General features: G+C 42.7%; 1 protein-coding gene across 1 annotated transcript in view; it reads left to right on the top strand.

Moving 5' to 3' along the window:
• The window catches only part of RAC2 (Rac family small GTPase 2), an 84,323-nt gene extending 68,053 nt beyond the window's left edge, over positions 1–16,270 (top strand). The window contains exon 7 of the mRNA XM_030210247.1: positions 14,970–16,270. The gene's annotated coding sequence lies outside the window, so the exon portion shown is untranslated. The remainder of the gene's footprint in view (positions 1–14,969) is intronic.
• The last annotated feature ends 7,847 nt before the right edge of the window (positions 16,271–24,117 follow it).

Below are 24,117 nucleotides of genomic sequence, written 5' to 3'. Positions count from 1 at the left end.
TCCGGTTGGTGTCCTGGCATGTGAGGGGGACCAGTGCACTATGAATGCTGGCTGCTCCTACGACCAAATGGCTTGGATTTGGTCATTTTTGAGATGGGCGTCCTCGGTTTCCATTATCGCCGAAAACCGGGGACGACCATCTCAAAAACAACCTAAGGACGACCATCTCTAAGGTCGACCTAAATGTAATGATTTGGGTGTCCCCGACCGTATTATTGAAACGAAAGATGGACGTCCATCTTGTTTCAATAATACGGGTTGCCCCGCCCCTTTATGGGGCCATCCTCCGAGGATGCCCTCATGAAAACTTGGGCACCCCGTTCGATTATGCCCCTCCACGTGGCCTATCAAGTGTGCCCATCTATACTACCTACTAAGCTGTTCTATCCCTTCCTCTCCCTCAGGGATCCTTTGTGCTTATCCCATGCGTTCTTGAACTCAGATGCTGCCCTTGTCTCAAGCACCTCCCCTGGGTTGCAGTTCCAGGTATCCATCACCCTTTCTGCAAAGCAGTATTTGCTTTGAGTACTCGTCTACCCCCTTTCACTTTCATCTTATGACCTCTTTTTCCAGATCTTCCTTTCAATTGAAAAAGATCTACCTCATCTGAATGTATACCTTTTGGAGGTATTTATATGTCTCTATCATATATCTCCTATTTTTCCTTTCTTTCAAAGTTTACATATTTAGATCTTTAAATCTGTCTCCATATGATTTACAACACTGTCCATTTTCATAGCCACCCTCTAGACTAAGTCTGAACAGAGACTTGCTTATAGAGATGCATTATTACTTCTTTTTCCCTGGTGGTCATTCTTCTCACTCTGCACCCAAACATCCTTCTACCTGTTGCTGTTGCCTTATCTCCCTGTTTGTCCATCTTAACATCAGCAGATATAATCTTCCCAGATCCCACTCTTCTTTTCTGCATAGAACTTCATCCCATCTACAGTCAGAAGAGAGGAGATGGAATCGGGAGCACATGTTAATCTACCTTTGGAACCTCCCAATAGCCAAGGATTTGGGAAGGAAATGGGACTCATGCACTAATTTGGTTTCTAATCAAATCCTGTATTTATAGACTGCTATATCCTACTACGCAGGTCCAGAACGATTTACAATTTAAAAAATGAACAACACTAACACTTGATAAGGTAATCAAAATTAACAGTTGATAAACAAGTAAATCTTATGAAAAGCATCATAAGAAGGTTGTTTCATTCCAAGTCTCTACAGCTTTATAAGAAAATGAGGATTCTAAAATCATTGTATATTGGATAGTCTTAAAAGATGAAAAAAATGAACATATAGAAATCTCTTGCTCTAGAGGCTTCTTTAATTGTAGGAAAAGTTACTAGCTGGGATATGCTTTCTAGGGCACAAACAAAACAATTTGAACATCACTCGTGCTTTGACAGGAAGCCAATGGACAGAAGCCAATAACAGGGAGGCATGATCAAACCTTTTTTGTCTGACTTTGGTATTTGCAAGAGTTGTAGCTTTTCATTGAGAGTCTGAAATCCCTGAAAAAAGGGAGTGAGAATAGTCTAGTTGAGAAATAACTAGAACCTGGACTAACATAGCAAATTGACTTTCATACAAGTAAGGGCACACAGTACTCAGTTGTTTCAATATTTTAAAAAATGCTTCATATATAAGTTGGAAATTTGGGTTTATCATCAAAACTGAATCTAATATGAAACCCAAAACTTTGGAAGAATTTACAATAGTCTGGGTTTTATTTCCATTGCTTTCAACCATGAAAGTCTGCACAATTCTACTTTGAGCAGAGATCCTGGATGCCACATCAAAAGTATCATTATGCCCCTGGCCAAGAACTTTCGACACACCTTCTGCTACTTGATCAACTGGCGAAAAGGCTTGGCCTGCTCTGGAGGGAGCGTATCCACCAAGTCTGACAGCTGTTGCACTGAGATTCACAAGTAAATGCTCATGAAGAGCTGGTAAGACTGTATACGGGAGATCAGCATTGATGCCAGGTACATCTTCCTCCCAAAAGAATCCAGGGTTCTAGCTTCCCTGCCTGGGGGCACCGAGGCATAGTCCATAGTATTCCTGGCTCTTTTAAGAGTGGACTCCACTCTTTAAATCGTGAGGCAACTGAGGCCTAACAAACCCAGTTTCACTGTGGATCTAATACTAGGTGTCAATCTTCTTAGGCGCAACAGGGACTGACAGAGGGGATGCCCAGTTCCTGATGAGGACTTCCTTGAGTGCCTCATGGAGAGGGGCAGTCACAGCCTCCTTAGGAGGAGATATGTAGTCCAGGACCTTGAGCATCTTGGCCCTGGGCTCATCCTCCACTTCTAAAGGAAATGGAATGGCATCAGCGATTTCCTTAACAAAAGTTGGGAATGAAAGGTTCTTCGGTGGAGATCATCAGGTGGTGAGGAGAGTCCAGAGAGGATCCCATAAGATTCATCTGAGGAAAAGTATCTGTGATCTTCCTCTTAATCCCATGAGCGCTCCTTCTTGGTGTTGGAGAGTATCTCCTGATGGGATGTCTGAGACTGAACATGCCTTGATGCTGAGGAACCATGTCTTTGAGAGTGGCGTTGAGAAGCCAGCTCCCATCTCAACTCCGGTGAAGCTTCCTCCACCGACATCGAGAAGGTGACGGCTTGGGTGGCGGTCGACACCAGGGCCACAAGCGACGCTAGCGTTGGAGGCCACACTGCAGGCTGACAGGCAGGACCACAGCGGGAGGTATTGTAGGCGCAAGCACCCCCAATACTGATGCACACTGCTGCATAAGGCCATCCAGCAGCTGAGGGAGCAAGGCTAGGATGCGCTTATCAAGGGCCGACACCAGGAAAAACTGGGGTGCTGGTTGAGGCGCAGGTTGCAGAACCACTGAGGTTGATGTAGGAGCAGGATCTCGACTGCTTGGAGATAGGCGCATAGGCAACTTCTGTATGGAGGAAGAGTGATCTTCCCAGCACCAACGCTTCTCAGGTGCCAAATCCTTCAATGCCCCTGAGGCTCCTTGGTGCTGCCTTGGGGTCAGGTCCGATAATGGATGGTCCCAGAGGGCCTGATAGGTGGAGACCCACTCGACGTCTTACTGCTCCCAGTGTCTAAGGGCCTTGAAGCAGCTATGCTTCCGACGTTCCTGATGTTGGTGCGATGCGACCTTTATGCCTATGCCAACATCGAGGGACTGGACTTGGCTCCAAAAATCTTCTCTCATTGAGCCTCTTGGGAAACCTGTGCCTTCTTCTTCATGCAAAGACAAGAGAACACAGCAGGGCTATGATCGGGCCCAAGACACTGCATACACCAAGAATGGGTGTCCTTTCTTGAGATAGTCTGATTGCACCGGGTACAGCACTTGAAGACATTGGGAGTCTCGTGGACATGGATGGGAAAGACTATTCAGCCTAAAAGCATTAGGCTGATTGATTAAGCTCAACTGCATCAGTAGCACTGGAGACACAATACAGTATCAACAGCTGAATCCCTGATGAAGCCATTTAAGTGAAACAGGCAGCCACCGTCAGGTCCACATAAGTGTTTTTGTTCTCTTTTATATACTTTATTGTCTTTTTTTTTTTTTTTTCTTTTGGGGGGGGGGGGGGGGGATTTTATGGATACGTAGCACTAACACTGCAAACATATATAAAAAACTGGAAAGGAAGTTTTAGACCTATGAAAGAAACTGGTTGTCAGTTGGCAACTGAAATCTTTTTTCCTCCATTTCCATTCACACCATATTAAACGATATGTCAATTTATGGAATACTGTCAGCCATGTCGATGTGCCTAGTTACTATTCCATAAATACATGTTCAACTGCCATAGCACCTAACTGTTAGAGGAAAAGGAAAGGAAAGGAAATGGTATTTGATATATATTTGTAGTTACAAACAAAGCAGTTTACATATTATATACAGGTACTTATTTTGTACCTGGGGCAATGGAGGGATGTTCAGAGGGGAGGAGTATGGGCAGGGCCAACATTTATGTGGACAACTTACACAATACTGTCTCATTTAGACACATTTACATGAGCCATGGACCTGTCATAAATGTTCATGCCTACATTTTGGCATGCTGCTGGCCAGTTTACACTAGCATTGTCTAAGGATATTTGATTACCCAAAATGCCTTTGTAGAATAGGCTCACTACCCATATTATTAGAATACCAAAATGGAGTTACTGTTCCCTTTAAGCTGAGCAGGAGTCTCCATCTACTGTTCAGCCAGTGGGTGGTGCTGTTTCACCATCACACTTTCAGTAGTGAGGAACGGGCAAGCTTTCCCTGTCCTTCCCCACCAACAGTGGATGCAGGCACATAGGTTCGCCCTTTCCCTGCCTTTCCTACTCACCTGAGCCTCCGGAGTTCTATTACCTCTGCTTTCCTCACAGCGTTAAAAAAAAAAAAGGAACAGAGGTTTTTCTTTGCCTTTTTCTGTGGGACCGGAGCTGTGATACTCGGTCCAGTGAGGTAAGAGTGTTTTCTGACTCCTCCGGGGTGGGCCCGCGATCGGGGCGATTTGGCGTGAACCGCCATTTTGAATTTTACCGCCGTTTTCGGCGATGGCTGCGGAGACAGTAAAGCGCTGTTCCAAGTGTGGCAAGTGCAGATCAGCAGCGGGGCTCTGTAAATCATGCTATACAGACGTTAGAGCCGGCCCGAGCATGGCGAGCGACGATTCTTCGCGCTCTGAGCTGGCAGCAGGCACCATTTTGAATTTACCACATGGCGCGACCTCCGCTGAGACTGAGAGTCCTGAGCCTGGGGGGAGGCCTCGGAGTGAGGCTGATATGGGAGCCTCAGGAGCTTAGTCAAGATCGGGAGGTGGGGCTGGTGGTTGGGAGGCGGGGATAGTGCTGGGCAGACTTATACGGTTTGTGCCAGAGCCGGTGGTGGGAAGCGGGACTGGTGGTTGGGAGGCAGGGATAGTGCTGGATAGACTTGTACGGTCTGTGCCAGAGCCGGTGGTTGGGAGGCAGGGCTGGTGGTTGGGAGGTGAGGATAGTGCTGGGCAGACTTATACGGTCTGTGCCAGAGCCGGTGGTTGGGAGGAGGGTCTAGTGGTTGGGAAGCGGGGATAGTGCTGGGCAGACTTATACAGTCTGTGCCCTGAGGAGCACAGGTACAAATCAAAGTAGGGTATACACAAAAAGCAGCAAATATGAGTTATCTTGTTGGGCAGACTGGATGGACCATGCAGGTCTTTTTCTGCCGTCATCTACTATGTTACTATGTTACTCCAAGGAAGCTGCCTGTCCCTAGAAATGGAAAAACACAATATTGAAGCACCACCACCTCCTACTGGCAGCAATGCAGTTAGAGGACATCCACTCAGTTTAGAGGGAACAGTGAAAGGAGGTGCCCTGTTATAGATTTGTGTCCTATATGTAATGCATACTTCATGTACAATGTCAGACAGGAGATCAAAAATGAAACAGCTCTGGGACCTGAACAGGGTAGCTATACAACTAAACAAGCTAGAGAGTGTTGTTCCACTTATAAAGTATGCCATTTAAATCTCTTTTAAAATTGTACTGCAAATGCATTGCTTTCTTAACAAAAAATCAATAACATTAGCATTCTATGAAAAGCTTTAGCATGTGAATGCAGAATCTACAGGAAACACATTAGGAATAAATAATGAGCATGTCAGCTTCAATAAACTACTGGCACGCAAGTTTTGAAACCTTATTTAAACCAGAAAATGGGGTTTTACAAGAGACGAGGATGCAGCATCAAATTAAAAAGGCCCCTGATGGTGGTGCTCTCACTCGTTTTTTTAATCCCATCGTAATCTTTTAAGTAGAAAATTCTCTGGATTCAGTTGTCATAACACATGGGACTTATTTGAAATCCTTGTTTCATGTGCTCACTGCAAAGAGAGCTCTTCAGTGTAGCTTCAAGACCCTTAAGGTTAAGGCTGTCAATCACTTTTGGATTCTTCGAGGAAACTCTTTCCATGCCAGGAAATGGTGTTCCAGTGACACAAACATTTACTTAAAATTCAGTTTCTACAGGATTATCAGCTTGACATGAAGGATCTTTCTTAGGAGATGAATCAATTTCATCAGTTTATGCATTCACAAGTACACTCTCTCTCAGGATCTCCATTAACAAATAGATTATAATGGTTTCTTGACTTTCTTGGACTCTCCTTGATACTTGACATCCATTGCACTGTTCTACTGCATAGCAGAACAATTTCCTCTACTTACTTGTCCCTCAATGCACCAAGTTGCATATACCCTCCTTTCTCTCCTTGTTTTTCATGAATGGTCCAGGGGGAAGAAACATTCAGTTTGTTTGACCTAATTTTCCTGATGTTTTCAGTTGGTTTCAAGCGTTCATTTTAATAAAAACTATTAAACAGCATAAGACATTTTTAATGCATGCTAGCGACTTTCATTTGTAGGTTAACGTACATTGAATCAATTTAGAACACACTGAAATATGTAAAGAGGCACTAAACAGACTGCACTACTAACAAAAGCATCCCTAACATTTTTGTACTACAGTAAAGGTTCACTCTCCTCTCCAATGAGGTCTTTTACTAAGGTGCACTGGCATTTTTAGCTCATGCTAAAAATCAGCTGGCGCTAAACGCTGAGATGTCCATTATATTCTTATGTGCATCTTAGTGTTTACCACCTGATTTGTAGTGTGAGCTAAAAACACTAGCGGACCTTAGTAAAAGACCCCCTAAGTCTTGTATAATGCCCTGGACACAATAATTGAACACACTGAAGTGTGAACTCCTCCACTGATTTTGGGTAACAGCTACCTCTAGTACCACTACATATTGGGCAGGATCCAGTACATATCGCCAAAATATGAGCGCTAAAACAATCGTTACCCTGAGCTATCCTATAGGATAGTGCTGAATTCTGCACCCAGCTTTGGGCACGAGGACTTACACCAACTGAAACCAGGTGTACAAGTTGGGCATGCATCCATGGTATTCTATAACATTGCTTGCCATTTTCCGGAACGCCCCTGACCCACCTGTGCTCCTCCCTTGGGAACGCCCCCTTTGCAGTTGTATGCAAATACACTTAGGCACTATCCTATTACTGGGCACATAAGTGAATTTCCGCACCAATCTGCTATTTTAGCTCCATTTCTTCACCTTGTATCTGTTAGAACGCATTTCCGCACCAAAAGTTGAGTGTGAAATTAGCACCTAGCATTAGGCATCATTTTATAGAATTCCCTAGATTATGTTTATTAGATTTTTAATATTCAACCAAAGCAGTTTACATATTTCATACAGGTACAGAAGGTATTTTCCAAGTCCGGAGTGGGCTCACAATCTTAGTTTTTGTACCTGGGGCAATGGAGGGTTGAAGGATTTGCCCAGGATCACAAGGAGCCACAGTGGGAATTGAACCCAGTTCTCCTATCCACTGCACTAACCATTAGGCTTCTCCTGCATTTCTTACTTACTCTTTATTTCTTGTTATCATTTCAGTAGTGCTAACTGGTTTCTAGATATGTTCCTGACAAACTATAGAAAACACAGCACTCTTGAGCTCCGAAAGAGGATTTTCTTCTTACAAGAAAACAAACCTTATTTTCCAAGCATGGAAAACTTTCACATCTTATATAATATAAAAAATGATGGCAGATCAAGACCATATGGCTTTTCCAGTCTGCCCACCTGTACCATCTGCTAATCTGTACTATCCCTTCCTTGCCCTCAAAGACCCTCTGTGCTTGTTCCATACTTTCTTGAATTTTGATACAGTCCTCCACTAGGAGGCCATTCCACACATCCACTGCCTTCACTAGTCCTTTCTCTTTCAATTTTGTGGGGGGAAAAAACAAGCTTAATAAAAGATAAGATAAAACATAATGGAAATATAACAATATAAAATGCAAAATGCAAATGTGTAGCAGAAGTCCAAACTGTGCCAACCTTGGTGTGTCTAGAGGAAAATTCTGGTCCAGAGTTATGTCACTCATGGATAAATAAAATAAAAAAGAAATATTGATGAGCAATGATGAAATATTTTAGATCGACTCACTGAGGGTTCCTTTTACTAAGGTGTGCCAATAAATGGCCTGCGCTGTTGTAGACGCGTGTATTGCACGTGCGCAGGTCCATTTTTCAGTGCACCTGCAAAAAAAGGCCATTTTTTGGCTGAAAATGGATGTGTGGCAAAATGAAAATTGGCGCGCGTCCATTTTGTGCCTGAGACTATACCACCACCCATTCACTTAGCAGTAACAAGGTCTCACACTTTAACCAGGCAGTAATTGTCAGCGCACGTACAATGGCGATTACCATCCAGTTAGCGCCATGCACTGAAAAATGTTTGGTGTGCCTACTGGATGCGCATACAAAATGGAATTACCTCCCAAACCACATGGTAGACTGGTGGTAGTTCAGAATTGGTGCATGTTGGGTGCGCTTAGGTGCCTACGTGGATTAGTAAAAGGGCCCCTGAATCAATAAATAGAGAAGTGAGTTATTGGATCATATTTTGAGTCTATTTATTTATTTGTTACATTTATATCCCACATTTTCCCACCTATTTGTAGGCTCAATGTGGCTTACATAGTACCAGAGAGGCGTTACAGACTCCAGTTACAGACTTGTTTTATTTTCTTCTTTTTAATAGATGAAAGTTAGGATGATTTCTCATATAATTGATTTTGATATAATAAACTGGTTTCTGAATTGGGTTTTCTACATCATTTTGATTTTTTATCTAACTATATAAATGAGAGGTGACCGACTCACCCGCAAATGCGCAGTAGAGAGCAGCTGTTCTGTGCAAGCGCGGCACGTCACAGGTCTCTCCCAACGTCAGCTGATCGTAACTGCAACACCTACTACTACTTATCATTTCTAAAGCGCTATACTAAACGTACGCAGCGCTGTACAGCGATCCTCCTCTCTCCCCTGCCCCCCTCCAGCCACCCATGTCCAGCGACTCTCCTCTCTCCCCTGCCCCCCCTCCAGCAACCCATGTCCAGCGACCCTCCTCTCCCCCTGCCCCCCCTCCAGCCACTCATGTCCAGTGACCCTCCTCTCCCCCTGCCTCCCCTCCAGCCACCCATGTTCAGCAACTCTCCTCTCTCCCCTGCCCCACCTCCAGCCACCCAGGTTGTCCAGCGAATTCTTCGGGGCAGGCAGGAAAGAACCCCCGTCTTGCCTACCTGCCCACTGCCAGCGCTGACTCTCCCCTGCTCTTCAAAATGGCCACCGAGACTTCAGTTGGAAGTCTTGGTGGCCATTTTGAAGAGCGATCCGACAGTGGGGGAGAGTCAGCACCGGCAGCAGGCAGGCAGGCAAGACGAATTCTTCGGGGCAGGCAGGAAAGAACCCCCGTCTTGCCTACCTGCCCACTGCCAGCGCTGAATCTCCCCTGCTCTTCAAAATGGCCACCGAGACTTCAGTTGGAAGTCTTGGTGGCCATTTTGAAGAGCGATCCGACAGTGGGGGAGAGTCAGCACCGGCAGCAGGCAGGCAGGCAAGACGGGGGATCTTTCCTGCCTGCCCCGAAGAATTCGCTGGACAACCTGGGTGGCTGGAGGGGGGCAGGGGGAGAGGAGCGTCGCTGGACATGGGTGGCTGGAGGGGGATCAGGGGAGAGAGGAGAGTCACTGGACATGGGTAGCTGGGGGGGGGCAGGGGAGAGAGGAGGGTCGTAGTATATAAAAGTGTACTGTAGACATCCACTCTCATTTCTTGCTTTGGCTATTTCATTACATTTATCACAACAAAAATTTGCCCGTTTTAACGGGCTTTACGGCTTGTATTTTATAAAGTACACATTCCCTCTTTTCTTTGGTCCTATTCCTTCTCGACCCCCACTATTCCCCATGTTTCTCAGCTCAGGTGTTCCTGGGTTACTGACTTCACCTGTACCTACCCTTTTGTATTTTTCCTACAGATGTTAAAATGAATACATTTTTGTGTTTTAAAAAGGCTGTTGATGCCCAAATTTATATTTTATTAGGAGAAGTTGTACATTTGTGTGGCAGCAAGCATTTCTCTATTACTGGGGTTGGATCTGGGACTCTATTTTACAAAGGTGTACAGGCAGTTACATTGCTTTTATTTATTTATTTATTTATTAGGATTTATTTACCACCTTTTTGAAGGAATTCACTCAAGGAGGTGTACAGCAAGAATAAGTAAAACGTAACCAATTAACAATTAAAGCAGTAAAAATATTTTATTTATTTAGATTTTGCTCACACCTTTTTCACTAGTAGTTCAAGGTGAGTTATGTTCAGGTAGAGTGGATATTTCTCTGTCCCAGAAGGGCTCACAATCTAAGTTTGTACTTAAGGTAATGGAGAGTTAAGTGACTTGCCCAAGATCACAAGGAGCAGCAGTGGGATTTGAATAAGCCACCTCTGGATTGCAAGACCAGTGCTCTAACCACTAGGCCACTCCTCCACTCTAAACTGCTGGTTGAAAATATTCAAACAACAATACAATGTATAATTAAATAGGCTTTAACAAGATGCCTTTATGGATTTTTCACATAGGTTTTCTCTTATAAAATCAGAATATCCCAAATCCCATCCCTTATGTGCACATATAACTTTGAGTATGTAATGATTTATACACCCAAAGTTATATGTTTAAAACCACTTATGTGACTGATGCTGCTGCTGCTTACCACATCAGTGGTTTTCAATCTCAACCTGATAAATTGTTGCCTCAGTTTAGGTGCTCCAATGCCGTACACCTAGGGCTAAATTCTATATATGGTGTCTGAAAAAACCACACAGAAAAAAATTATGCCTAGGTGTATTCTCTAAAGTATGCCTAAATTTTATAGAATAAGCTTAAAGTTCAGCACGGTATATAGAATACACTGAACGCCTCTCCACGCGACTAGATTTTGTCACGTCTATTTAGGCCACATTTTACTTGGTGTAAATCCTGACAGCTAAATTAGGTGCAGAGCAGGTGTATTTTATAACAATGCACATAGATTTTAGAAAAAGACACACCACGCCCATGACCACACCCCTTTTCAACTAAGCAACTTAGAATTTAGGCATACCTTATTGTATTTCATTGGAAAAATAATTTGCATTTGAACTTTTGGGAATGGTGGAGTCATCTTTGTACTATTAGAAACTATGAAGAATCTGCAGCTTTTAAATGTCATCAATTGCCTACTTTTAAGAAGCATTGGGCTCCTTTTGATCATTACATCAAAACATCAGCATCTCCTAGAGATTAGATTTTTATATTTATACTTAAATTGTCACATTTATCTATATGTAATGCATTTGGTTTTGTTGTTGTATGTTATATTGGTTTAAATTTTCTTGAAAACTCAATAAAAATGATTTAAAAAAAAGAATTTAGGCACACCATGTTATAGAATACACTCAGCGTGTTGTGTGCATATATCTCAATTAATGCCAATTGTTGCTGATAATTGTTTGTTACCATCCAATTAACAACACTAATTATCTAGTTAACCAATCAAGTTATGCAAATTGTTATAGAATACGCTTTGGTTTCCTTGCGAAATTTCAAGCGCCATATATAGAATCCAGGGGTAGTGTCAATTCTTTAATGGCATCTTAGCACCAAGGCTGTGTTATAGAATTCTAGTGTAATGTTGGCATTGGTACACCCATGTTTAGGAGCACCCTCTTACACCATGTCAATGGCAAGCCTAAGGTGGCATAAATGGTGCTCACAATTCAGTGCTGAAAAAACTGGCACTGAACAGTATTTTACAACAGCCATTCTGAAATCAGCGCCCGTTATTAAAAAGCATGTAGCACTGAGATCCATGCTCAACTTTGGACACGAGGAATTACACCAGCTGAAACCAGGTGTAAATCTCAGCGCACAAGTTGAGGGTAGATCCAGACTATTCTATAACACTGCGTGCATTTTAAGGGAACACCCCTGACCCATCTATGTCTCTCCCATGGCCATTACTACTTTGCAGATCTGCACAGAGACACTTAGGCGCTATTCTAGATGTGATATCCCCAGGGGATGCCTCTGTTGTCAAGCAGGAGCTGGGAGGATCTCCTGGGGGTCACTATGGTATTAGGAGCTAGTAAATCTGGTCCCGCAATACCATAGTGGAGATAGAAGGAGCCCAGCTTTCAGAGGTGGGGCAGGAGAATCAATAAAAGGGACTGTGATCAGTGGATAAGGGTCTTTGGTTGCCCAACCTCTGCCGAGACGAGACCTAGAGAACTGAGGGGGAGTCCCAGAGCTGAAAAGGGAAATCCCGGGAGGACTGGCTGTTACAAGCTCTGCTAGGGGGCATTCTGCCTCGCCTCACCCTATGCTTGGAACAACCTTCCTGAGCCCTTACGCCAAGCCCCCTCCCTGCCCGTCTTCAAGTCTTTGCTTAAAGCCCACCTCTTCAATGCTGCATTCGGCACCTAACCCTCACCGTTCAGTGAATCCAGACTGCCCCAATTTGACTGCCCCTATCGGACCGACCGTTCACTTGTTTATTAGATTGTAAGCTCTTTCAGCAGGGACTGTCTCTCTTTGTTAAATTGTACAGCGCTGCGTAACCCTAGTAGCGCTCTAGAAATGTTAAGTAGTAGTAGTAGTAGAGGAGTTACATTCGATTCCTCAAGGCTACTTGTACTGCTACTTATCATTTCTAGAGCGCTACTAGGCGTGTGCAGCGCTGTACACTGAACATGTATGAGACAGTCTCTGCTCGACAGATCTTACAATTTAATCAAGACAGACAAATAGACAAATAAGGGTTAAGGGAATTGCTTAAGGTGGGAATGCTAAAAGAGACATGAATACTGAACAAGTGAGTAGGAATTAGGAGTTAAAAGAAGCCTCAAAAATGTGGGATTTTAGCCTAGATTTGAAGATGGCCAGAGACGGAGCTTGACGTACTGACTCATGAAGTCTATTCGAGGCGTATGGTGCAGCAAGATAAAAGGAAGAGAGTCTGGAGTTGGCAGTGGAAAAGGGCATCATGAGTGGGAGGGAGGGGGTGCAAAGGAACCTCCCGTCCTGACAGGACTTGGATGACTACTCTGGCTACATCAACTAAGGCCAGTACTGGTCTGACTTGTATGATCTGAGTCCCGTATATGGCAATCCTGTTTAGGGTGTGCTGGAGAGAACTTCAACGAAAACTCCAATGGTTTGAAACGTGAGGTCAGTGCCGGGCAGACTTTTACAGTCTTTGTCCTGTAAATGACAAGATGAATTTGGATAGGCTGGACTGGGCTTTGACAGTAACTCCAGGAGTTGGAACATAAAGACAGAGCCAGGCGGACTTCTATGGTATATGTTCCAGAAACACCAAAGAAAGAACATGATCAAGTAAATATCACGTTCATTGTTTATTTAAATCTTGAATTGATAATGAATGTGACTGTTGGGCAGACTGGATTTACCATTCAGGTCTTTAACTGCCGTCACCTACTATGTTTGTCAGTTGTCTGGGGAAGGATCCTTGATCTGGGATGGTCCAGATTTGTAGTGTAATTTAACTGGATGGGACTTATGGCCTCTTATGCACCTATCCGGTAAAAACTGAGGATGTTCTATGAACTGTTGGTTTGGTTAAAGCTGCTACATAAAAGAAAAGTTTGAAATTTATTTACTGTGACTGCTGTCTCATTATGTCCGAGTAAACTCTTACATAACTCAGAGCGGGATTACCCTTCGGCCTACGGGAGATTGTCTTTGGCCCCACCTCCCTAGCTCATCTGAAGAAAAATCTGGTTTGTGAATACTGGTCCCAGGTACCTGACCTGGGAGCCTAGCCAGCGACCCTGACTGAGAGGTAGACCAGGGCTACAAAAACTGCTCGTTCTGCTTTGTTTCAGTGCCTTGCATCCATTAGAATGCTTTGCTGCGCTGCAAAAAACAGCATTGAAGTAGTGCCTAATGTTCGGTACCATATATAGAATTGTCCCATATGTGAGTAACTGGGAGACACATCCACAGCCTGCCCATGCTCCACCCATGTGTATGTCCCCCCTTTGCAGTTAGACGCTATGGCATGTAGGCACTACCTTATAGAATAACACCTAGTGCACATAAGCGCCTGTCAGTTAATGGTGCCTTTGATGCATGTAGGTGGTGCCTAACACTAACTGACAGTTTATATAATTGCTCAGATCACTGTTCCCTCTAAGCCGAGCAGAAGTCCTTCACCTACAGTCCTGCCAGTGAGGGGCGCTGTTTCACTACATTTTCAATAGTGAGAGACAGGCAAGTTCTTCAGGACTCCAAGGAACCTGTCTGTCTGTAGCAATTAAAAACACAATATTGAAGCTTCACCCCCTACTGGCAGCAATGCAGTTGGAGGCCTCCACCTACTGTCCTCCCAGTGGGGGGCGCTATTTCGTTACCACATTTTCAATAGTGAGAGACAGGCAAGTTCTGTAGGACTCCAAGGAACCTGTCTGTCCCTAGCAATTAAAAACACAATATTGAAGCTCCACACCCTACTGGCAGCAATGCAGTTGGAGGCCTCCACCTACTGTCCTCTCAGTGGGGGGCACTGTTTCGTTACCACATTTTCAATAGTGAAAGACAGGCAAGTTCTGCAGGACTCCAAGGAACCTGTCTGTCCCTAGCAATTAAAAACACAATATTGAAGCTTCACCCCCTACTGGCAGCAATTTAGTTGGAGGATTCCCGCTCAGCTTAGAGGGAACAGTGGCTCTGATACTGCTTATATAAGCAAGCTCTTTCAATAACTTGTCACTTTACCACTGCGTTATCATACTGTTTGATTAACTTTGTAACCTTCAGGTGCCAAAGCAGGGTATGCAATGAGATTTGGTATCATTATCTACGGGAAGGATGCTCATGAGCCAAAGCTGGACAGATTTTTTTTGGTCAAGTTTTATGCTTATGGCTAGGATGCACTCTCACCCAATCCGAAAGCTCTTTCAGCCTCACTTTGTTTTTTAAATAAATGTTGATGGGTACATATATGTCATACAGACTTAACAGCTAGATATTTTGTTTTCATCATAGATACTTCAGCCTCCCAGAACCAGCACCACCAGCCATGTGATGAGATAGTCAGAACGAAGGCTTTCCTTTCTTCCAAGAAGTGTATCCATTTCACCCCTTATCCCCTCTTTTCTCTGGTCCTATTCCTTCTCGACCCCCACTATGCCCCTTGTTTCTCAGCTCAGGTGTTCCTGGATTACTGACTTCACCTGTACCTACACTTTTGTATTTTTTCCCCATAGATGTTAAAATGAATACATTTTTGCGTTTTAAAGAGGCTGTTGATCTGGGATATTTTTATCTTTAGTTTTTTTCAGTTCACTTTATAAAATCTAATGGAGAAAACTATTAGCAAGCAGGATGCACAACGCTCTTCCTTAGCAATAAGATGCTTTATTTGCTGTTGCCATATTCTTGTTTGTTGTTATTTTAGTGGGGGGAGGCTGTATTTTGATTTTCTGACCTGCGATTATCTCCAACTTGCCATTTTCATCTACCACAGTTATCTCAGCTCCCCTCTTGCCTGTTGTTGGTACACTCTGTGCTATCAGTTCTCCTCAGAACATCTGTCACCAGGGCAGGAGGAATCACTAAGTTACATCTCATGTAGCAAAACTGTTGCAAATACATTAACAAATGTGAATGTCCTTTATGGAAAACATTTTGCACCGTGGAGAAGCTGAAATCAGACACTGTTCATCTGCATCTGCAACAGTTTGAATCTCTTCCTCTTGAAAATCAGAATTCTGAGTGAATTTCCTCAAGAACCATTAAAACCTAGGCCTTCTACAAACAGACCTTAGGCAAAATAAATATATAAGTACATTAAAAAAAAAAAGATTGCAATAGAATTTAGGATATACTGAAACTGATCGTGGTCAATGTTACAGAGCAATTAGAACAGAAGGGTACTTGCAAACATAGCATAGATGATGCAAGATAGCAGACACAAAAAAGGGGAAATCAATGATTCTTGGTGTGTGTGTGCATCTAACATAGCTTTTCATTAACAACTCATAATCCCTCCTGTTGACTTTAATTTGCTCATTGCCCCTCCTGTTTACTAAGCCGCTTTGTGTCCGCAATGTGGAGCAGCAGCCACTAGAGCAGCTTAGTAAACAGGGAGGTGTATTTGGATGTGACCTGCAGGGGAAAGAAAGCCTGAGAAAGTTCAGGGACTTATAATAATGTTATGTGCTGTCCTAAGACTGCATGAATCTGAAACAGCACGGTTTCAGTAACTGCATGAGTAAAGTGGTATGGTAGCTCTGTTAGTCCACTTTTAAAGGTAATAAATAGGAATAAAACAAAACAGAGAAAAATAAAAAAAATTTTATTGGACTAACAATACATTTTTTGATTAGCTTACAAAGGTAACCCTTCTTCTTCAGATCAGAAATGAGCAAATGTTGACAAATGTCAGAATATATAAGTGAAATAACCACATGCAATTCATTTTGTAACAGAATTGGCATGGAATTTGACATGTTTTCTACAATATTCTGTCAGGTTTCTTGTTGATTTCAATGCAATTAAAAAAAAACTATTGAAATAAATAAAGTTACCAAAAAAGGGGTGGATGGGTGAATCATTATAAGTTTGAGTAGCTCTTGCTAGTGTCCCTGTGTACATCTTTTCATATGCATTCATGATTCAATATATTCCTATTTCATTCCTCTTTAAAAATACAACACAATTAAAATGGAAGTGCATCTTAAAGTCATGCAGCTCATGAAAACTTAACATTAGCTGCATTTCTTAAGGAGTTTCCTTGGAAAATGTAAATATCAACGGGGAATCAGGTTTGTATAGGTATGTGGTTGTCTAATAAGGGGGAGGGGTGTGAGGGCTAGTAGAGAAACATATACCTAACAAAAACCTCTGCTGCTTTAGAAAAAGAAAAATGACCTATGTCTTTAGACAGAATGAGACCCTTTTGAAGCAAAGTTATACTAGAGGAGTGGCCTAGTGGTTAGGGTGGTGGACTTTGGTCTTGGGGAACTGAGGAATTGAGTTTGATTCCCACTTCAGACACAGGCAGCTCCTTGTGACTCTGGGCAAGTCACGTAATCCTCCATTGCCCCATGTAAGCTGCATTGAGCCTGCCATGAGTGGGAAAGCACAGGGTACAAATGTAACAAAAAAAAAGTAAGAGTAATTAAGCTCTCTGATGGACTTCAAGAATGATTTTCTGATTCTGTCATGAGGTTTGTTGCTTTGTTACCAATGATTTTGGACACTCAAGTGAATCATTCCTTAAGAATTCACAAGGTTGATCAAGACAACATTTAATGCTTCATTCAGAGGAAAAACAGAACCGAACCAAACCAAGGGAATACCTCATATGTTAAAAAAACAAACAAAAAAAACTTGCTATTTAAGGTACATGTTCTTTAATGATTTATTTAGAGCTCCTTAGGTTGCCAGGAAAAAATTTGTATATTTAAAATCTGAATTTGACAGCATTAATGCAACAACCATGGGAAATGAATAGCTCAAGGAAATTGCCATAGAGTTCCTGGAGCCTTTTCCCACTCAGTCACTGATTTGAATCCAGTTCAGGCCAGCAGAAACTTAAAAGAGTGGCCAATGTAAGGGCAAATCTTTTACTAAGCCGCGGTATCGTTTTTAACTCGTGGTAGAAATCAACTGGCGGTAAATGCCAAGACACCCATAGGAATATAATGGGCGTCTCGGCGTTTACCGTCAGCTGATTTCTACTGTGACATAAAACGCTACCGTGGCTTAGTAAAAGACTCCCAAAATGAACTAGGGGGTCTCACGCTAGTGTCTGGGGGCCACTGCAGGACCATTCACATCTTGACCCCTTTCAGATTCCCACTCATCTGTGAATTTTGCTGCACATCTTGTCACTGATTTGAGCAAAGAGAGGGCACAACACTACCTGTCATGGGTTATGCAAAACTTAGGCTTGATTATCACAAACAGAATATATTTTATGGTTGTGACCAAACAGAGGAATTTTTCAATAAAAATTACAAGAGAAACATGAGCTTTTCTATGGAGAATATTACTGTATTCAGATGTGCATTATATATTTTTATTCAGGCTTAGATTGGAAGGGAAAGGAATAAAGCCCACCTCTTTGTCAATGTATAATTTTTTAGGGCTTGAAACCCTTTCTTTCAATGAAGACAGAATATTTTGTCTGAATATTTTCTTTCAACTGAGACTGGAACATTTTATCTGAATGGCTTTACTTTTATAACTGTATTCTGTGTTTGGCTTGGTAATTATTTTCTGATATTTTGTAATGATCTGTAACAATCTGATACAAATAAAGTGAAATTGAAAAATTTCAGGTTTCATTCAAAGGAATGGCAGTTATGAATCTGCACAAAATTAACCTGGATGGAAATCATAGTCACGGCCAGAGTCTGCCCATCCCTATCTGCCGTGGAACATGATGCAAACCCTCAAGCTGATGCTTGTACTCATATGTGCAATGACCATGGAGACCTGTAAATGAGCCCAAACCATTAGGAATTCCTCCATATTGATCCTGCTGCCTAATCTCCCCCTTCCATTTTCCCCATTAGGCTTTATTAATGAATTCTTTATATGATTTTTTTCCTTATTGATATGTATTTTGTTTCATATTTTGTATGACTTCTTTTTAGCTTGTTAGCCATATTAAACTCAAAATTTTAAGGGAAAATGTGGAATATAAATGTCATAAATAAATAAATAGTGTGGAACAGGCAAGCCACTAGGGCCACAGTCCGACGAATGTTTTGCACTACACAGCGTCAGCAATGAGACAGATTCAAGGGAAAAGCAAGAGGTTGGTTTGTTGACCCACCATCAACCAAAACAGTGTTTCACTGTCCCTGGATGCTTCCATTTGGTCATGGTATTAAAAATCTTTTGTATTTTATTTGTATTTTTTGCCACCATGGCAGTATCCCCAGATATTCAATGTCAAGGCTTGTGCAGGACAGGACTGTGTTTTATGCAGTCCTATTTATCTGGTTAACTTATCCGGTTAAGTGCTGAATATCGGCATAAAACTCGATATGTGCCAACATCATGACGCGAACGCTTCTTTCAGCTTAGGAATCAACTGGGCATGTTCAGTGGTAATATCTGGTTAGATGCTAATGAATATAGCTCGTTAACCCTGGATGAGTGATTTAAATGCCAAGAGCCTCTCCTGCCCACTTAAATCACTCTGAATATCGACCCCCTCCATACACTAATCCACATGTTTATTCACCCATTCAATTAAATGTTGTAGATTGGTGAAGCAACATTTCCCTTGACTAAATCCATGTAGGCTTCCATTAATCCATGCTTATGTATATGCTCTGTAATTTTGCTCTTTATAATTGACTCTACATAAGTATTGCCATACTGGGACAGACCAAAGATCCATCAAGCCCAGCATCCTGTTTCCAACAGTGGCCAATCCAGGTCACAAATACCTGGCAAGATCCCAAAAAAGTACAAAACATTCTATACTTCTTATCCCAGAAATAGTGGATTTTCCCCAAGTCCATTTAATAATGGTTTATGGACTTTTTCTTTAGGAAGCCATCCAAACCTTTTTAAAACTCCGCTAAGCTAACCACCTTTACCACATTCTCTGGCAACGAATTCCAGAGTTTAATTAAACGTTGAGTGAAGAAAGATTTTCTCCTATTCGTTTTAAGTTTACTATATTGTAGCTTCATTGCATGCCCCCTAGTCCTAGTATTTTTGGAAAGCGTAAACAGACACTTCACATCTACCCATTCCACTCCACTCATTATTTTATAGACCTCTATCATATCTTCCCGCGGCCGCCTTTTCTCCAAGCTGAAGAGCCCTAGATGCTTTAGCCTTTCCTCATAGGGAAGTCGTCCCATCCCCTTTATCATTTTCGTCGCCCTTCTCTGCACCTTTTTTAATTCCACTATATCTTTTTTGAGATACGGCGACCAGAATTGAACACAATATTCGAGGTGCGGTCGCACCATGGTGCAATACAAAGGTATTGTAACATCCTCATTTTTGTTTTCCATTCCTTTCATAATAATACCTAGCATTCTATTTGATTTCTTAGCCGCAGCAGCACACTGAGCAGAAGGTTTCAATGTATCATCAATGACGACACCTAGATCCCTTTCTTGGTCTGTGACTCCTAACGTGGAACCTTGCATGGCATAGCTATAAATTGGGTTCTTCTTTTCCACATGTATCACTTTACACTTGCTCACATTAAACGACATCTGCCATTTAGACGCCCAGTCTTCCAGTCTCGTAAGGTCCTCTGTAATTCTTCACAATCTTCCTGCGATTTAACGACTTTGAATAACTTTGTGTCATCAGCAAATTTAATTACCTCACTAGTTACTGCCATCTCTTGGTCATTTATAAATATGTTAAAAAGCAGCGGCCCCAGCACAGACCCCTGGGGAACCCCACTAACTAGCCTTCTCCATTGAGAATACTGACCATTTAACCATACTCTCTGTTTTCTATCTTTTAACCAGTTTTTAATCCACAATAGAATACTACCTCCTATCCAATGACTCTCCAATTTCCTCTGGAGTCTTTCATGAGGTACTTTGTCAAACGCCTTCTGGAAATCTAGATACACAATATCAACCGGCTCACCTTTATCCACGTTTGTTCACCCCTTCAAAGAAATGTAGTAGATTAGTGAGGCAAAATTTCCCTTCACTAAATCCATGTTAACTTTCAGGCTTATTTTCGAAAGTGATCGCCGGCCATTTTCCGACATAAATCGGGAGATGGCCGGTGATCTCTCAAAAGCGGCGAAATCGGTATAATCGAAAGGTGCTTTTTTGACACCTTCGCCACTTTCCTGTAGACGAGCCAGCAAAAGTTCAAGGGGGCGTGTCGGCAGCATAGCGAAGGCAGGACATGGGTGGGCATGGGCGTGGCTACCAGATGGCTGGCTTTCGCGGATAGAGGAGATAGATGGCTGAGCGGGAGACCAGCAAGAAGCAAATTGCAATAGTCTAGGCGAGAGGTGATAAGGGTGTGGGTAAGGGTTTTGGTAGCGTCCTCGGAGAGGAAAGGGCAAATTTTGTTAATATTATAGAGAAAGAAACAACAGGTTTTGGCAATCTGCTGAATATGAGCAGAGAAGGAGAGAGCGGAGTCAAAGATGACTCCAAGGTTGCGCGCAGACGGGACAGGGAGGATGAGAGTGTTATCTACCGAAATAGAGAATGGGGGGAGAGGAGAGGCAGGTTTAGGGGGAAAGAGGAGAAGCTCGGTTTTGGTCATGTTTAGTTTCAGGTGGCGGCGAAACACTCAGGCAGCGATGTCAGACAGGCAGGCCGATACTTTGGTCTGGATTTCAGCTGAGATATCCGGTGCGGAGAGGTAGATCTGGGTATCATCAGCGTAAAGGTGGTATTGAAAGCCATGGGATGAGATCAGAGCACCAAGGGAAGAGGTATAGATGGAAAAAAGGAGAGGTCCTAGGACAGATCCTTGGGGTACACCGACTGTTAGCGGGATAGATGTGGAGGAGGAACCACCAGAGTATACGCTAAGAGTACATTGGGAGAGATAGGAAGAGAACCAGGAAAGAACAGGGCCCCGGAATCCAAGAGAGAATAATGTATCAAGGAGTAAGGTGTGATCAACAGTATCAAAAGCAGCAGATAGGTCGAGGAGGATGAGAATAGAGTAGAGACCTTTAGATTTGGCCAGTAACAGGTCATAACTCTCCCATCTTATTTCTTAGGCTTCTGGCATTCGCATATAGACATTTCAAACTATGTTGTTTGTTCCTATTTACATCATGCTCAGTACTTGACAGTATTAGTTTGCAATCTTTTGTCTGATTTTTAGTTTTATTTAAGGACACCTGATCTACTATGGTCTCTTTTGTAACCTCACTATCAGGATACCCTATCTTCCCTGTTTTGGTGATATTTTTGAAAGATACCTTATCCTAAACCATGCGCTTTTTAGCGACTGTCAGGCTCACCGGTCTGTAACTTCTGGATCACTTCTGGAACCCTTTTTAAAAACTGATGTTACATTGGTCAACCTCCAATTTTCCGGTATCATGCTCGATTTTAAAGATAAATTAGATATTACTAACAATAGCTCTGCAAGTCATTTTTCAGTTCTACCAGTACTGTGGGATATCTGGTCCAGGTGTTCTGCTACTCTTTAATTTATCAGATTGCCCCTTTACATCTTCCAGGTTTACAGAAATTTGTTTGTTTCTCTGGCTCACCAACATTGAATACCATTTCTGGCATGGTATCTCCCCCACATCATCCTTGGTGAAGACAGCATCAAAGAATTCAGTCTCTCCACTATGGCTTTGTCTTCCCTGAGAGGCCCTTGTACCCAGTGGTGTGCTGGAGCAGGCTGTCACAGGCTCTCGAGAGCCGTTTGTTAAGTTTTTAAGAATTTTGGGAGCCGGTTCTCCATGGCTACTTTAACAAATGGATCCCAAAATGTGGGCTTGGGCCCCTCCTGAATTCTCTTTTACTTTGCTGGCGATAGAGAGCCCCCTGTTAACAATTTACCAGCACACCCTGCTTGTACCCCTCAGTCGTCTAGCAGTCAGCTGATTCTTTTACCAGCTTCTTGCTTCTAATATACCTAAAAAAAAGGTTTTATTATATATTTTTGCTTCCAAAACAATCTTCTTTGCACAGTATCTCTTTGCCTTCCTTACCAACGCTTTGCATTTGACTCACTATTCTTTATATTGTCTCCTATGATTTTCAGTCAGATCCTTCTTCCATTTTCTGGAGGATATTCTTTTAGCTCTGATAGCTTCCTTCACCTCAGTTTATTTAACCATGACAGCTGTCGTTTGGCCTTCCTTCCACTTTTTGAAATATTTGGAATATATACCTGTACCCCTGCGTCCAGACTCGCCTTCCCTTCCAGTGGTCAGGATCCATGGCTTCCCTGGGCTCCTTCCTGCACAGTTGCCTCTGCTATCACTTCCTCTGTGTTCCAAGCCTCACTTGGTATTCAGTGAGCTCCAAGCCTCTTCCCTGAAGCCATGACATCATCAGTCGGGGCTCTCATAAGGAACATTGGGACATTCAAACTTTGCCTTTGCAACAAAAGGTCTCCTTGTGATTTCTTGCTGGTGTGCATGTGTTGCACTTCTAGCCTGTTCCTTGTGTTTTCTTGCCGGTATGCATATGTTGCATTGCTAGCCTGTTCTTGCCTTGTGTCTAGCCATGTTTTCTGTTTGTTCCTGCTTTGCCTTCAGCCTTGCCTCAGTTTGTTCCCGCTTTGCCTCTAGTATTGCTTTCAACTCCAGTTCTGCTTTCTAGTTCCTGCCTTGCTTTCAAGCTCCAGTTCTGCTTTCCAGCTCCTGCCTTGCTTTTAGCTCCAGTTCTGCTTTCTAGTTCCAGCTTTGCTTCTAAGTTCCAGACCAGTTTTCCACCCAAGTCTACTCTGTTCCTGGTTCCTGCTAGCTGTATTCCGGCTCACATTCTCCTTGAATCCTTGAGAAGATGTTTATCACAAAATATCCAAAGTTGGAGGGACTTAATAAAACAAAAAAGTAAACGTTTCCTGGGATTTGAAAATATGGGAAATATGTGTCTTGAAATAATATGTCCCCAAACAGCAGTGAAAAAAGTAGGTCTCCTATAAGACACAAGGCTCATTTTCAAAAGAGAAAAACATAAAAAAAATAGCATAAAACAGCATTTGGACATTTGTCTCCACCAAAACATCAAAATCAGTATTTTCAGAACCCATTTTCCAGATATGTTTCTATGCAGTTCATCTGTAGTGCGTCCAGATCTCAATGGGGATGTGTTAAGGGTGGGGTATGGGCATTCCTAAGTCCTGGATGTTTTTCAGCCATAATGGAACAAAACGAAAATGTCCAGGACAAATACTAAGATATTTTGAACTTGACCTGTTTTAATAATGAATAAGCTACCAAAAACTGCCCTATATGACTAGATTATCAATGGAGGAATAAAGGAATGACCCCCCCCCCCCTTACTCTCCCAGTGGTCACCCCGCAAAGATATAAAAGAAACAGTACATACCAGTCTCTAAGACAGATATTATATTCAACCCTATTAGAGCAGCAAGCAGGTTCCTGGAGTAGCCTATTGGTTGGTGCAGTGCACTATGGAGAAGGGGACTCAGGCCAATATACCACTCTAACTGCTACACTTGTGGTGGAAAATGT

The sequence above is a fragment of the Microcaecilia unicolor genome, chromosome 1, assembly GCF_901765095.1.
Source record: "Microcaecilia unicolor chromosome 1, aMicUni1.1, whole genome shotgun sequence".
Taxonomy (NCBI): Eukaryota; Metazoa; Chordata; class Amphibia; order Gymnophiona; family Siphonopidae; genus Microcaecilia; species Microcaecilia unicolor.
Note: the sequence above shows the minus strand (reverse complement) of the source record. Positions and strands in the feature narration are given on the sequence as shown.